At 31.2% G+C, this 16974-nt stretch overlaps 1 protein-coding gene across 3 annotated transcripts in view; it reads left to right on the top strand.

Annotated features, from left to right (window-relative positions):
* Positions 1-305: 305 nt before the first annotated feature.
* LOC105836858 (dual 3',5'-cyclic-AMP and -GMP phosphodiesterase 11) overlaps positions 306-16974 on the top strand; it is a 54937-nt gene continuing 38268 nt past the window's right edge. The window contains exons 1-2 of one of the 3 annotated variants that reach the window (XM_036286582.1): positions 306-705; positions 15848-15952. The gene's annotated coding sequence lies outside the window, so the exon portion shown is untranslated. Of the gene's footprint in view, positions 706-11038; positions 11120-15847; positions 15953-16974 lie in introns of those variants that run through there. The other 2 variants (XM_036286581.1, XM_036286583.1) reach the window with 2 other exon arrangements.

Genomic DNA, 16974 nt, shown 5'->3' with positions numbered 1-16974 from the left:
AGACGCTATTAGCGCTATCAGCATCAGTTTATCCTTGTTCTACTTTTAATGAGTAATGAAGATGGACTGATGCTGGTAGCGCTAATAGCGTCTTCCCGAACGCACCTTATGTCTATAGTGGTAACAGCTGTCCACATATTCAGATCAGTGAATCTCCCCTTATAAATATATTGTGATCTCAGCGCACTCTTTAGGTACAATCTGATCACTACTATTGTGCAACAGTCTCTTCATAAGAATTTCCGAGCCCTGGTTCTTGATAGAATAGTCCGGTCAGTCAATGAGTCGATTATCAGCCGGTGTAACCCAGTGTGGGCAGTCCACCGGGAAAGCTGGTTGTAAGTGTTTCGTTGCGCTGCGTCACGCCGTGCCACGCAACGTTACAACGCGACGTGCTGACGACAGGTGTCGACGACGCCTTCGCCTTTTTTTTTTACTCCCTTTGCCCTCGATTGAGTTCACGCCGGTCAACGCGCTACATCGGAGTCGCTTCGAAAATTCGTGCATTCCATCATTTCTCGGTGATACTGGTGTATCGTGCGAGCATCTTCGCGACATCACGTGTATGCAAAGGAAAAAAAGAAAGAACAGAGAAGGAAGAATCCTCATTGGAATCTCGGCTCACGCAAAGCCGCACGGAAACATACCGATCACGAAGCGCGACCTCCGGTCTCCGTTACTACTATCGTTTTCATCTTGTAAAAGGTAGGTACATTCGGCATATCGTGGCACGTCGCAGTTGCGCGTTATAACCGATGACTCCGATACTTTGGCAACGTTCTGTTTCGCGCATGATACGCATGGTACATTGTTCATCTTTGCTGTTTGTCTAACGTTAAACGAGGATGAATAATGCATTATGCGCATCATGCGCGAAATGGAACGCAGTCTTTGATATCGCAAAATTGCGATATGTAACGTGACAAAACACTACAAGAAAAAAAAGATTACTAGGTATTTATTAGTCATCTTAGAAAAGTATTTCTTCAAGTGCGAAACAAGTAATAAAGTATATAGCAGTAAATATTTTAATACAGTTAATAAAAAAATGGTAAAAGTGCTATGCATAAAGAAAAAAAAAAATAGGGAGACAAAAAAGGGAACGAATTAATGTAAGTACGCGCTTATTTTTAGATCCAGATTTTATTGAAAAAAACGTATAGTCCTAAAAGATAAGCCTTCATATTTTTAAAGCAAAGTGTTAACATACTTGAAATCTTTCATTATATTTAAGAATTATATATATATTTATTTATGTATGTAAGAATTATATATTTATTTATTCGTATGGAGTCGATGATTTTTGTGAAAAAACACGTTTGTTACAATTTTATTTAGTTGGCGTCATTGAGATACGACGATACATTATTTACGATTTCTTTGATTCAAGCACAGCTTGAAATGCTTTAAAGTTTGATGATCAAGTTAAGTATATTTTTTTTATTCGTCGTGCGCCATCGAGTATCCGAAATACGTCGGTCATTTAAGAATACTTGTGTGACTCAAGGACGCAATAGAAGAGTATACTGTTAAAGGGGGGGGGGTCCCATTCGTATATAAAATCGAATTCGTATATATAAGCACGCATGGTATTCGAAGGAAACGCTTTACACGTCAAGAAGTAGAAATAACACGTCTTGTTGCTCAGAATCGCATGAGCAGCATTTCTTGTCAAAATGTACATAGTGCAAGATATGTGTTGAACAAATTTTTTACATAAGTACTTTATAATAATTTAATGAGAGTAAAAATTTGTTAATTTTTATTTAATAAATATAAAATAATACAACAATTAAAAAAATTGTTATTATGAAGTATTTTTAAAAGTACTACTTTATTTTTATTTAACAATTTTTTGTCTTTTTTATAGTTTTAATGATATTTGCTTGAAAAGTAAAATTAACTAAGTTTTTCAAAAGTGCTTTAATTAATACGCACGAGACATACTAAAGTGAAATAAAAAAAAAAACGTGAATCTTTTTTTCTTATTTTATACATTTTAACATATCCAAATTTGAAAATTAGAGAATCGATTATGTCACTTTCGTGTAAGTTTTTATTTTAGAAAAATGCATTATGAAGTATCGTAGATATCGTTTGTGCGGAGCATCGTGTTGTATATATAGGCGAAACAATGAAGTGAGGTGAAGCGAAGCGAGGTGCCGCGATGCATTGGGCTGCGTGAGCGCGACATGCGCAATATTGTTGCAAGGCAAGGTTATACGCAATGTAATATATGCTGCATATGTATCTGACTGATTATTTCGTGCCGATAAATAACCCTGCATTCATTATGTCTTGAGGCAATATTCATTGTTGATTTTTAAATTTGAACTTTATTGTATTGTCTTAAGATGTTACCAATTATAGAATCGTTAGGATCTTAAAATATTGCTTAAGGCAGTCTTAAAATAAGATTCAATTACGAATATCGATTTCGGTATTTATCTATCAAATCGCGTCTCTGATTCTGCACGTCTCTGAGTCTATCTTGATAAACAAAATCGAGAGTTACTCGTTCGAATTTTCGTGTTTGCTATTCTCTTTCGATGTATCGGACTTTTTTGCTTCTTGAAACGAGATGTGTACGATTGAACAAAGTAGGAAAAGGCGAAGATAGAACGATGCAAAAGGCAGAGGACGCGAACGATGCAAAAGGAAAAAGAAACAAATCTTTTTGCATTGTGCTTAATTAGACGAAGCTTAATGCCTGGGTAAGGATTCATTCGCGATTTGAGTGCGATAACGCTTATCTGCGGATACTGGACGGAGTTTATCACTGTTGTCCACCCATGTAGTGAGCTATCGTCATTTTGACGTTACTTAACCTTCCGCGAACCAGGTGAATAATAGTCACGCCCTAAACCATGTGGAGTTAATTTTAATTTTATGATTTATTATAGCATAAACATAAAAATTTGTTAATAACACCAACTAAACTAGTTGGTTATAACTAACTAAACTAGTAACTAACTAAAAATTGAAACTGTTTTTAAATTACTTGCGTATATTTTGAACAAAATATGGTAGTTTTAAAACTGCTGGGGTATTTGATTCCATATAATTTGCGAAAAGTTAAGATGTAATATTATTATTTTAAATTAATTAATGACATTCTGCACTTATCATTTCTACGAAATTTACTATGTCATATCTAAGGAGGTAGAATTTATGCCATTAAAAAATGTTGGGTTATGTAGAAAATTTTGTTGAAATTATGTAAAATTGTGCAGTTTAAAATAAGTTGCATTTTAGTATAATCTTATTTATTAGCATATATTTTAAATACTATAATTTTTGAAAATGTCAAACCATTATCTAGCGGAAGCGACGTTTAGTAAGTATACACCGAGGAAAATAAAAAATAAGAATACAGATATAACAATTTATGCATAGACAGCTTAAATAAAAAGAGTTTTAAAAAATTGAATTCGAATATACATAGAACAGTCTTACAACTTGAATTAGAAAATTTTATCAATGGGGAATATAAACATAAATTGAAAATATTTCTTGTGAGGTGTAACACGGGCGATGTAATATCTAAACTGAAAAAATAAAGATATAGATACAGAGTTTTCATTAGAATTTTTACAAAGTTTAAAATTTTATTTGTGTCAGATCTTTACATAAAGAAAGTAATGTTATGTTTATATAGCTCGTTTATAAGCTCGTTTACGTAAGCTTTTAAAAAAAGCAATGACAATAAACATAGGCTTTGTTAAAAGGACTGTCTTATCTCAATTATACAAAACATTCTTTAGGCTTTTAAGTAACATTTTGTTAGGTTTCTCCCATAATAATTTAAAATTAAAGCTATTTTTATTAAAATATTTGAAGGAAATTCTAAAGCCGTCTGTTTTACTCACATTTTATAAATAAACTAATATTTTAATAGATTTTATTATGGAATTGAAAAATTCTTTTACAGAATTAAAGTATGTACAAAAATTAAATCCGCAAGGATTGATTTAATATTAAAAACAAAAAAGTAAAAAATCTTGTATGTAAAGTTGTTGCAAAATGAAAATATTTGTTTAATGCAAAGATTTTACAATATTTATGTACAAAGTGGAATATGCGCGGGTTAGAAACGTATAAGAACAATATTGTGCAATTAGAACTAAGATTAAAAATCTAGAAAGAAATATATTCTTTTTTAAGAAGCACATATTTTTTATTATAAAATATCTTTAAATTGGTTTCATATAAAAATTTTTTTACACAATTAGAGTTTGCACAAAGATGAAGAAAGTAAATTTTATTAAAAAAAAATTGACATTTGATAATTAAACAAAAAATTTTGTTAATGACATGAAGTTGTCTTTTGCTCTCTTCATTTTTTACGTACTTTAATTACATAAAAGAATTTAGAATTTTGTAAAACCAATTTAAAGATGTTTTTTAAGTAAAAATGTTGGTAATTAGCTTTAGGATCTCTTAAAATAAATTTTTTTAATTTGAATGCATATTGGTCAACTGCGATTAAACTGTTAAAATTATGATGTGATAAAAATACAGTCATATTATGCAAAATTTGCGGAAAAATAACATACTACAAAAAATATTAATTATGTATTTTGTTATGCGCTCAAAAATGAAGTTCTATGAGGTGCTAATACCTTAGAATATCACATAATTTATTTTACAAATTATGTGATTATGTACGAACCATAAACTCTATGTCCTTATTGGTTCAGCGAAAGACGCCGCCCGGAATAGATGAATTTTCGCGCTGGAGCAACTTTTACCGTTTTACTACTTGTACTACTCTTGTTGGCAACAAATAACATAGGGTCACCAGAATCAATAGTTATTGAAATATTCACGGTAAAGTTCGATTTTGCGCTACAAGTGCATTTTCCAACTATATTTAAATATTGTTCACAAAGTTTTATGATGACAAAACCCTAGAATATTACCAGATGTTCGATGACATCATTATTGTCTGTGAATAAAAATAAATTAGGAAAGGTAATAACAAATAAGTATTAGCTTTTTCTTTTTAAAAGACACAAATTGACACAGGTTGCCGATACTTGAACACAATTTGTCACAATTAAATGGAATACAATATACAGTGTATGTACAATATCTAACCTAGGGTGCGTTCCGTTTCACGCATAATACGCATGATGCATCGTTCATCCTTGTTGTTTGTCAAACGTTAAACAAGGATGAACAATGCATTATGCGCATCATGCGTTGAAACGGAACGCATATAATAACCCTAATAGTGTAAAGTAAAGATATATGTATACAAACTTGCATAAGCGCATATGCATAAGAAATTTGATTGGTCCATAAGCACTTGCATAAGAAAATAGACCAATCGAATTTCTTATACATATGCTTATGCGCTTATGCAAATTTGTGTGGATATGGGCCTTTACACAGATTTTTGCATAACGCATAACATAAATGCATAAGAAATTCGATTGGTTGAATTTCTTATGCACTTTGCTTATGGACCAATCAATTTGCTTATGTACATACGTTATGCGTTATGAAAAAGTATGTGCGGGAGGCCTTATACCTAAGAGCCGCCGCATATGCTTTTGCATAACGCATAATGCATGACGCATAAGAGAATCAATCAATCAGAGTCGTCTATTTCCTTCTCCAGGATAGAAATAAAGACCTCTGATTGGTTAATTTTTTTATGCATTATGCATTTCGTTGCAGAAGCTGTGCGGCGGCCCTAAAGCTGGTTACACACTCCGTAAGGCCGAATCTACAATAGGTGTAGTAAGCTTTAACTTTTTACTCTAAGTTTTAAACTTGCTTTAAGCCGTAACCTTTAATGCATGTTCTTGTAACATGACCGTATACAATGTGCCTGAATCGTAAAACATAAGACTAATAAAAATCAGAGAAAACAACAACAATTTATAGATTGTATATTTGTTAGTTTATATTGTTCAAAAATTGATATATTATCCATTGCGACTTTACTTTATTGGCTGAAAGGTTATATTAATAAAAAGCTTTAAGTTCTAAGCTTTAAGAGCTGGGATCTGGCCAGCTCGTATAAAGTTTAGAGATTAAAGCTTTAAGCAGCGCGGCAAACAACTTCTGACCGGAATTACGTCACACTTTAGAGCTTAGAACAGGAGGTTAAGAGCTTACTACACCTATTGTAGATCCGGCCTAATACGTAACAATAAGGTTTCGACACAACGGATACATCCAGTAGCGCAGCCGCTCACTGAGCGGCTAAGTAGCAATTGAAGATGATTGGTTCTTACCTTTGGGTCCAACAAATCACTTTTAATTGCTATTTAGGGTGCGTTCGGGGAGACGCTATTAGCGCTACCAGCATCAGTTCATCTTCATTACTCATTAAAAGTAGAACAAGGATAAACTGATGCTGATAGCGCTAATAGCATCTCCCCGAACGCACCCTTAGCCGCTCAGTGAGCGGTTGCACCATTGGATTGGATGACCGTAACCGTAATTGACTTAATCAAGCACGTGATTGGTCGAAACCTTATTGTTACGGTTTACGGAAAGCGTGTGATGGCCCTTAACCCATTTCCGCCCAATTGTCTATTTTTGGACACTTGTGTATCTTGATCACACCTCACGAGAAAGAAATTCCATAAATACATTTCTAGAGATAAAAAGTGTTGCTCTTTCCATTTCTGACATTAGTTTTAACGCACAACCCTCCAAAAAATTAATATGATGGCTCTAATGGGAGTGAAAATAAATCGACTGTTTTCTCAATATTGCAATTGTAATTCTTGTTGACAGAATTTTTTTCAAAACGACCAGCTTCGAAAACCTCGAAAATAAAAACGGAACAATTTTGTTATTTTTTCTAATACTCCATCCCTTAATTTAGACATGCAAATCTACCTCAAATCGGGGCCGAGAGGGAAATCTGAATATAAACTGATTATCGTGTAAAACACAATAGAAATTAATAATCATTTCCGGTTTTCAGACTAAGAAAAAAAAATTCTGTCAAGAATTACGATTGCAATATTGAGAAAACAGTTGGTCTACTTTCACTTTCATTGGAGCTGCCATATTAATTTTTCTGGGGATTGTGCGTTAAAACTAATGTCAAAAATGGAAAGAGCAACTTCTTTTACAATTAGAAATGTATTTATGGGATTTCTCTCTTGTGAGGTGTATCCAAGATACGCTAGTGTCCAAAAATGGACAATTGGATGGAAATGGGTTAAAGCTATAGCACATGAATTTCCGCAACTGTAAGCATAAGATGTAACATAAAAACCAATATTGACTGTTTGTTGAGATTCCGTAGTATTTCAAGCAATAAAATATGGACTTTACACGTTACCCTTAATCAGGTTTAAGGGGAAAAACTTACTCGTAAAAATTGCCTAAATAAAAAAACCTTTTAAAGAAAAGAAATGAATCTATTGTTTTGGAACTTGGAGTATGTTTTTTAACTATTTAATCTATTACATTTTTTAAATAAAAAATATTGTAAATTGTTCGTGTAATGGCGGCTCGAAGATGGCTCCTCTAAAAATCGCTGAGAAACCAGAAGCCGCGAAAATAATCCGAAGTTAAAAATTCAAAAAATTCACTATGAACCTAAATTTATAAAAAAGATTATAAAATTGAAAAATAGCATCAATTAAAAGAAAGATCGATATTTTTTATAAACTATCGCAAAAAACTTGTTTAAAAATTAATAATAAACAAACGAAGGTTTATGTTGTGGAGAAAAAGTTAAAGAATATATATGTCCAATATTGGTGGTCAACTTTTTGAGCTACACGTCCCGGTGCGTAAAATTTTGCGTTTTGAGAAAAACACATTTAAAGTTTTCGAAACAAAAATCATAAGAAAAACGTATTTTATTAAAACTTACTACCATTTTTTATTAATCAGCGATACCAGATTCATAGAACACCTTTCTATTCTACAAACTGCTCCAATAAAACCGCTTTTTCTTCTTTACGAGCTGTCCGAGCATCTTTAGAGCTTTCAAGGCTACGGCGCTCTTGTCTCTTTATGCGATGCTGATCGACGGCGTCGGCGAAATCTTCACATCGCTGTTCAATTATAATATTAATACGACTCATTACGATTTATTTTTACTATTCGGGGCGTTTACGAAGCAACTGGTTTATTTGGATGCATACTAACTGAGGAGATGCCATTTATTTAAAAGAAGACTGTTACACTCACACATATGTATACATACTTTCTCTTTCCCTTTACTGTGTGTAACAAAAATTCAAACATCTGGTTTCTTATAATTGTTATTTATACCCAAGTTATTTTTCCGAAGTATTATTGCGAAAGAACCGAAAGGCCAAGTGTCCGACATGCACTTGTGCTCTCCGAGGGGAACGTCCCATTTGACCATGTTGCAAATGATTACAGCCATTCACAGGTGATTGCTGCTAGAGTTTTTCTCTTGTATCCATCAATTAGAACATTGTATTTTAAATTATCCAATTGATGGACGTGGTCATTGAGTACCACTCCCTCCGAGCGTTAAAAGCGTTTCACAATTCGTACAAAATAATATTGAAAAAGAGTTCAGATTTGTTTTATCATATTTCTGAGATATTTTTCTATCGAGTGTAGAGAATAAAAAAATTTTTCAAAAAAAATTTATTTTACATGAGTTTCTCTCTTTAATAACTACTGTAGTTCGTAAACAGACCAATCATAATCGTTTTACTTTTTTAAAGACCGGCTGCGATTGGTCCGCTTACTACGGTAATTATTAAATCTATTTAAAGGTGATGTGTAAACGTAGTCATGCTTGTACATATCCATACGAGAATGTTACACTATTAACTTGTTTTGTTATGGGGAGAACTTACATTAAAGTGTCAAATTTTTATGATTTTTTTTTATAAATCGATAGTAATATTCTTAGAAAAAATGATACTAAAGTTTTAGACTGAAATTCGTAATTTTTATGTAGATATAGTATTTTAAATAAGAGCGTGTCACGCAGGTATGCGCGCACACGGTAACGGTTTTGGCGATGCTTCGCCTCTTTCTCTAGTGTCGACTTGGTAAATGTTTTCAAAACAAATATGAATAAGAAGAAGAGCAAGAAGAGGGGCTACTCTATAGCACTGCTGGTATAGCAGATTTAGCCTCAGGTCACTGTTCCAAATAACTATGACTTTTTTGCACCGAAATCTTTAAACGCGTTTTCCCGAAAACGTGGTTTGTCTAATTTGTGTACACGATTGAGAAAAAATATCTGACCGATTAACTTTTCCCAAAAGTTATTTAGTTACATAATGTCAAACCATCGTCGATGAACCAAAATAATTGATAAAAAATTTGTTTAAACAATTTGTTTTTGTATAAAAAACATGGAATTTTTTCACGAAAATTACATTCTTTTTTTAAGTCTCACAGAATTTTTGTTTTTTCATTTTTTCTTTTTTTTTGTTTATTTAGGATAAAAGTGCAAATTAAATTTTTTTTTGTTTTTTGTTTCCGATCAGATTTAGATGTGCCAGAGTATATACAAAGAAGTAACTCTAGCGCTGAGGCATTATTATATAATTATATAAATAAATAAATTTATTTTAATTTTATTATTTTGTAACAAAAAAATTATTTTCTATATCTTCAAAAAGGGCTAAAACGACCATTAAATTTTTAAGAAGTTTGAATCTCTTGTCTTACGTAAAAAAATTCCCAAATATGACTTACTAAACTACCGCTTTAATTTCCTCCTTATGTAAAGGGGTAGGTTTCCCCCTTATTGAATTTGCTCAGAAGCAACCAGTTAATAGGTGATTAGTTTTCCAAGAGATTAATTTATATTTATTATATTGTTAATTTGTATTGTTTATGTGTGTCATTCATAATAAATACAATTTAAAATAAAATAAGGACAAAGTGTTGATTTATTTAAATTTATATATAAAGATAATTATTTTTTTCAATATATATAAATAAATTTAACTTTTTAATTTTTATTAGTATAATATTAATATTAATTCATATATATATATATATATATATATATATATATGTATATATATATGTGTGTGTATGTATGTAGTTAAAATAACGCTTATTAATAACGAAATCTAAATATCATCTAGTTTTATACTATATGAGATTAAGTATAAGACACAGGTTTTTAATAAAATATGCAATACTCATTTAGGACTGGACGCGCACACTGTATTGTAACATTAAATCATTAAAATATCGCACATATAATTGGATTAATATTTTTGGCATATATAATCGCATATATAATCAATTTTCGCGTGCATGCTCTTCATAAAGATACTTTGAAATTCGAATAATCCAGAAATTGCTTGGCAATAAATTAAAGAACATTCACCAAGCAAAATGTTTTCTTTCTTTAAAAAGCCATCTTTTCCTTAATTCTCGTTATTTGTTGACAATGACAACGAATACGAACAAATGTGAATAGCAAATAAAAGAATGCTGAGAGATATTTGTCGAAAATTTGGTGAAGTATTTGATGAAGTATTAATAACGAGATATTATAATAATGTAACAGAAAGAAAATATATTGCGTAAATTTAGCATGAAAGCATGTATAGATGACAGCGAAGTCAGTCCAAGATCATTTCATATCGCTTTATTTTTTTATGTAATTGGAATGATTAACCGTTCTAAAATGATACCAAAAATAGCGTTTTAAGCGAGAACAGAGTAGTATGATGCGGTTATTAGATCGATGAGATCAGAAATTTAATACACGTGCGCGAATAACGATTGTATTAGCTAATTATCGTCAAAACGTTATCTTAATGGGCAAGACCGATATTGATCGAAGAATATATAATAAGGATGTAGAATTGCATGAGAAATTGTATCAAAGCACGCATATCGTTTTCATGTGCCTTGTTATTATCAGATGACCCAAGGTTAATTCACCTGTGACTCTTACAAGCAATGATTTTATGTGGTTTTCCTCCGATTCTAAAGCAAATCTTTGAATACGTCGCGAGCTACAATTCTCTCTGTGTCTTTCCGTTTCGTTTAGAATGGCTGCAATCGATGGATGACAGGATCGTTACTCGGTGAATCGTGACAGGGAAGTTGTCATATTCGTTTTCCTGCAGTTGTACTATTTCATCTAGTTCAGAATTTGAGGAACTACCGGATGGATTTTGTGAGTGTGACAAATGCGTCTTGTGTTGGAAACCACGATTGTCGCGAAACAACCTTAGACAATTGTAATTGCGAATTGTATTTTTTCTCCTCGTTATTTCCTCTTTCGACTGCTCATTAACGTCATTTTACATAAGACACAGATCGCAAGTGTGAACATGACAGCTTATTAAAAGCAAAGATACTATTAATGATTTTGAATAGTCTTTAGCTTACTTGGCAATGTTGTGACAATCTTTGTATTCCAAACTTGTAAGTGATTTATGAGATCGATATATATTTCTTTTTTTATACTGCGTCACTTAATTGAATTTTAATATGTGTGTATGCCATAGATAATTATCAATTTGCCCGATAAAACACACACGCGTATAAAATCTGTGATGCAAAATTGCTGTGCGGATAATTGCGTCGTTTTATCACAATGAAACTTAATACCGAAGAGTTGTATTACTTTATGTTGTACTCGTTTTAATGAATTATCGATAATGGTTCTTTCTTTAACACAGATTTTTTGGGACAGCGATGTTCTTTCTTAATTTTAACACACTGTTGGATCAACTTTCTTAACATGTTGCGTCTTATCGCATTACAAATTATTTTTTTGCTCCTCTTCTGCTTGTAGATATTCTGCCTTGTAGACATTCTTAATCTTTGAGTAATTGTATACTGAGAGAATTTTTTATTATATTTTACACTGTTGGTCATATTTTTTTAAAGTTCGAAAAAATTATTAGAATTTTGTCACAAGAGTTCCAAGTACTATCGTTTAAAGTGATGTAAACATGATTTGAGAAATAAAGGGGCTATAATTTCACGGTGCTTTAATTTTTTGAAAAATTAGTTTTTTTGTATAATACTAAAAAAAGGGAACACTTTATATATATAAAATTTAAGCTATTTTCAAACCGCTGAAACTCAGCAAACAATTATCGTGGAAACAAAATTCAAAAAGAATTTTAAAGCTTGAAACTTCTTTTTGGCAATTTTAGTTAGCTTTTTTCAACAAAAATGGCACAATGATGAAGCTTGATCCATTAAAATGACAATTTTTAATGCGACTTTGCTGCACATTTAAAATAAAGGGAAAAGATTCCGCTACAAGATGCAAGTAATAGAAATTTTTCATGATTTTTTTTTACGCCAGATGCAGCAAAGTTGCATTAAAATTTTTTATTTTAACAGATCAAGTTTCATTATTGTGCCATTTCTGTAGGAAAAAAGATAACTAAAATTGCCAAAAAAACGTTTAAAAGAAGAAGTTTTAAGCTTTAAAACGCTTTTCGAATTTCGTTTTTTTATGATAATTTTTTATTGAGTTTCAGCGGTTGGAAGGTAGCCCAAATTTTTGGTATACGAAAAGTGTTTTCTATTTTTTTGAGAAGTATAGAATTGAATGATTTTGACGAGTTCTAAATTTCTCCATAAGTTTGAAAAAGAATTCCATTTAAATAGTTCCAGAAATTGAAGTTAAGTAGAACCTAAAATTTCTCAGTTCCGCTAATTTTTAGATACTTAAAATTCTAATGCAAGTTTTTACTTCCGTATGAGTTCTACCGATGACTCTTACCAACGTGGCACAATGATGAAGCTTGACCCGTTAAAATGAAAATTTTTAATGCTACTTTGCCGAGCTGCATCTCGCGTGAAAAAATCAGAGAATTGCTGTTATTTGCATCTTCTCTCTTTATTTTGAGTGGTTGTTCTTTGATCAATTACTGCTTGTAAATGTTCTCATGTTTATGCACTTTTCAATAATGTTTTGTGGAATTTTGTATTAAATTTGCCTATGCGCTTCTCCTAACTTATCAATAAGCATTTGAAAGTGAAAACTTTCAGCTTTCTATTGCTTTTTTGTGGAGAGCTATACGTTAATCTGTTCATGAGTAACAAGCGATGAAAGTCAAAATGATTAAAAATGATCTTTTTTTTAAATCTCAATAATTTAATTGAAAAATCACACAACAATGAACAATCATTAAAAATAAAGCGAGAAGTTACAAGATGCAAATAACAGAAATTCTTTATGATTTTTGTATTGTATACAATTCTGTTGCAAAGGAATAACATTTCAGGCAGGGATTGAACCTGGGAAAATACATTTCAATGCCACCGTTTACAAAAAGATATTCAATTTTTTCAACTTCTAGCATCATAGTCGGTGAAAGCTATGATCAATGTGGTTGAAAGTAAAAATGAATTGTGGAAACGTTAATTTATTTATAAGTAACATTTAACCCAGCAAACACAGAACATGTTGTAATATTGCTGTGATGTTGCTACAATGTTATAACATTGCCGCAATGTTGCTGCTATGTTCTGAGTTTGCTAGGAATAGATTATTACGTTTATTATTAAATTATATATTATCTGACAAATGATTGGAAAAAGAGAGAAAGGAGAGTAATAAAACCTATGCTATTTGAAATAATAGTTCTACATTGAAAAAAGTCTTGTTAAACTAATTAGAAATGTGATATGTTCAAGTAGATTTTGATTGAACCTGTCAGAATTTTGGTTGAACTTATCACATTTTCAATTAGTTTAATCCTCGTTTGACGGAGATCTATTTTATCACGTCGTTGACGGAGTGGAGTCCTCTAAAGTAATCAACGATAAACATCTATAAATTGGACAGTTTTTATGCAATTAACGTCAAAATTTGCATAGAAGGGTTTTAAGAATCGTTGATTTCAAATCTGAAACGTTGAAAATGCAAAATTTAAAACAACGGATTCATAATGGCGGACCTAATATCCATATATAAACGTAGAATCATAATAACAAATTTTACACAAAAACATTTTTTTAAGGGTTTTTGGGATTGCTGATTACGAATTTGATGCCAACAATACAAAATTAAAAATGGCGGATCCAAAATGGCAGACCTGAAGTATCCATATATAAACGTAGAAATCCTTAGAAAAATGTTTTTGTATAAAATTTTTACATTTTGTGATTCTACGTTTATATGAATACTTTAGGTCCGCCATTTTTAATTTTGCATTTTTGACATCAAATTCGTAATCAGCAACTCCAAAAATCCTTAGAAGATTTTGATTTTACGTTTATATATGAATATTTTAGGTCTGTCATTTTGAATCCGCCATTTCGAATTTTGCATTTTCGACATTAGATTTGAAATCGATTTCAAATCTAATTCAGCGATTGTTAAAATCCTTGTTTGCAAATTTTGACGTTTATTGCATAAAAACATTGCAATTTATCTTTGGGGTCTTCTAAGAACTCCACCTTCGTCGAGCGTGGGTTAGCAAGACTATTTTTTCAATGTACCATTTCTTTAAATATTCTTATTTATATTTTTATCTTGAGTTAATAAAGTAATTAAAAGTATAAACAATTGTTTTTCTTTTTTTTGTTTTTTCTCAATTATGTTTAAACATTTACGGTACCAAATAGTACATTATTTAACAAGAGCGTAAAGTCGCTTACGTGCGTTTACTTTGTGTACCGCTTTCGTACACAAAAGACTATTACGCTTGTATTGCATACCCTATTTTTGTTTTAAATTTTCGTAAATTGACAAGTTAGCCAAGGTTAGGTTAGGTTTGTGAAAGCGACAAAGCGTTGATTAATTTTACAGGAATCACCATATTTGTGTCACAAAATTGTACACATGCGAGTATTGAAATGATCAAACGTGTTGAAAAAGTTGTGCTGGAATGTTTTTCGCCATAATTCACGCCATCTATTAGAGAACAAGAACTGTGCAAAAATGTTAAAGTGCTAAAATTTACGACTTTATTCACAAAAAAGTGACACGAAAAAAGGACCACTTTGGACGTACGTGTAATAAAAATATTATTCTTTGTTAAAGTTTTTTTTGGCGATAAGTATTCCAGCATAACTTTTTCAGTACGTTTGATCATTTTCATACTCGTATGCACGTCATCTTGCGACACATATGGTAACTTGCAGAATTATCGATGCTTCGTCACTTTTGTGAACCTAACCTAACCTAACCTAACCTAACCTAACCTAACCTAACCTAACCTAACCTAATCCTAATCTTGTGACTAACTTGTCAATTAGCGAGGACAAAACACTCGAGAGACTACACATTAACGCACAGGTAATAAAAAATACGGTGCAACACGGGCGAAATGGTCTTCTGTACTTGTGCTTAAGAGATCGACTTTACACTCTTGTTACATATTGTACTATTATAAGCAAAAGACATTTTGCTTATCTTTTTTTAATGCAAATTTTTTCACAGACAAGTAAATTTAAAGGTAGACTTTTGATATTGAAACCTAAAATAGCCGTAAAATATTTATTTTGTGCGAAGAAATTGCTAGAGTGATTTCTAGAAAGTAAAATCTGACTGTAAGATGTTGTTTGATTACAATTAACAATTGAAATATGATTTACTGTATGTATATTTAACAAAAGAAAATGATATAACTCTTAATCTAAGTAATGACTAAGGACTGGAATGGTTATTTGATGCTTGAAATTTAACGTTGCACTTTTTTCAAATACTTTAGTGTCACCTTTGATATATTTTGATACACAAATCTAGCATTAATGCGTTAAATGGAAAGGTATTCTAATGTATGACGCGATAATTGTTATCACGTGGCTTTTCGTTTCTTTTTTTTTGTTTTAAAAGCATGATTTTTGAAAATTGGATAAGTTTTGGTAAAAACAATTTGCGCACGAGAAAAAGCTAAAAGAAAGCTTAAAATGTTTGTCGATTAATTTGCAGGTTTGTTGAACGCAGTCAAGCTGGCTGCCTCCGGCGGTAATCCCGCCGCTTCCGTCGCTGCATCTGCGCATCCTCCTGTGCTTTGGAGTTCCCGCAGGAAGCCGGGTAAGTTGTTTCGTTTTGTAAATTACAATTTTCATGTTTTACATAAAATAGATTTCTGGAAAATTATGAACAAATTATAAAAAAATGGTACGGAATGCTTTTCAGTTTGCGGATTAATAGCTAATAAATCTTTAACATGCGTTTTGGTAAGATTTACTTTTATTGAAAATGAATTATAGTAAAAATTACTTGGCTCACATTAGTAGAATAAGAATCAGACATGTATTTAATATGAGACACCCAAAATTATTTTACAAACGTGAACAGTTTAAAAAAAATTAATGTTACTGTCTCATTCTAGTGATAATTGCATGCAACTGATAACCGTGAAATCTTATGTAAATAGCAGCCGCGTAGCGCATGTGTACGACCATATGTATACAAATTTTGTTTCTGTCACTTAGCAAAATTTTTCAATGTGCTTCTTAAAGATCTGTAAATAATATAATTTAATAGCAATCGGGCTTGATATTAATTTTAACATGATACTAATATCAAGTATAATTATTGTATATTAGTATGTGATTATTAAGATTTAGATATTTTAAACGCATAATTTCAACTTTTATATATGATTTGTGTAAATTCTAACATGAGATACTAGAAAGTTCTTAATATGAAGTACAATATGGAAAATCTAGACAAGTTTTTGTGCATTTTTTATTGGGAAGGATAATTTTTAGTATAAGTAAATTTTTTTGCCAAAATCTAAAGTTTTTATTTTCTATTATTTTTTATTTTATTTATTTCATATATTTTATTGATGAAAACTGCTTATGATTTGTTAGATTTACATAATTATAATAAATAAGGTTTTATTTGAAAATGTATTCTTTTCACATTTATATTCTTAATATAAAATTATTTTATATTAAAAGAATTCACTGTATCATATTAAGATATTTTTTTTTAAACTGACGAATATTCAAGTCTGAGAAAAATCATAGCTGTTACTCGTGGTTACCTTTTGGAATTTACGTGGTCAAGTTTTTCGTGCTATACAAACACCAGCTGTACATTAT

This window comes from Monomorium pharaonis, chromosome 5 (assembly GCF_013373865.1).
Source record: "Monomorium pharaonis isolate MP-MQ-018 chromosome 5, ASM1337386v2, whole genome shotgun sequence".
Classification (NCBI taxonomy): Eukaryota; Metazoa; Arthropoda; class Insecta; order Hymenoptera; family Formicidae; genus Monomorium; species Monomorium pharaonis.
Note: the sequence above shows the minus strand (reverse complement) of the source record. Positions and strands in the feature narration are given on the sequence as shown.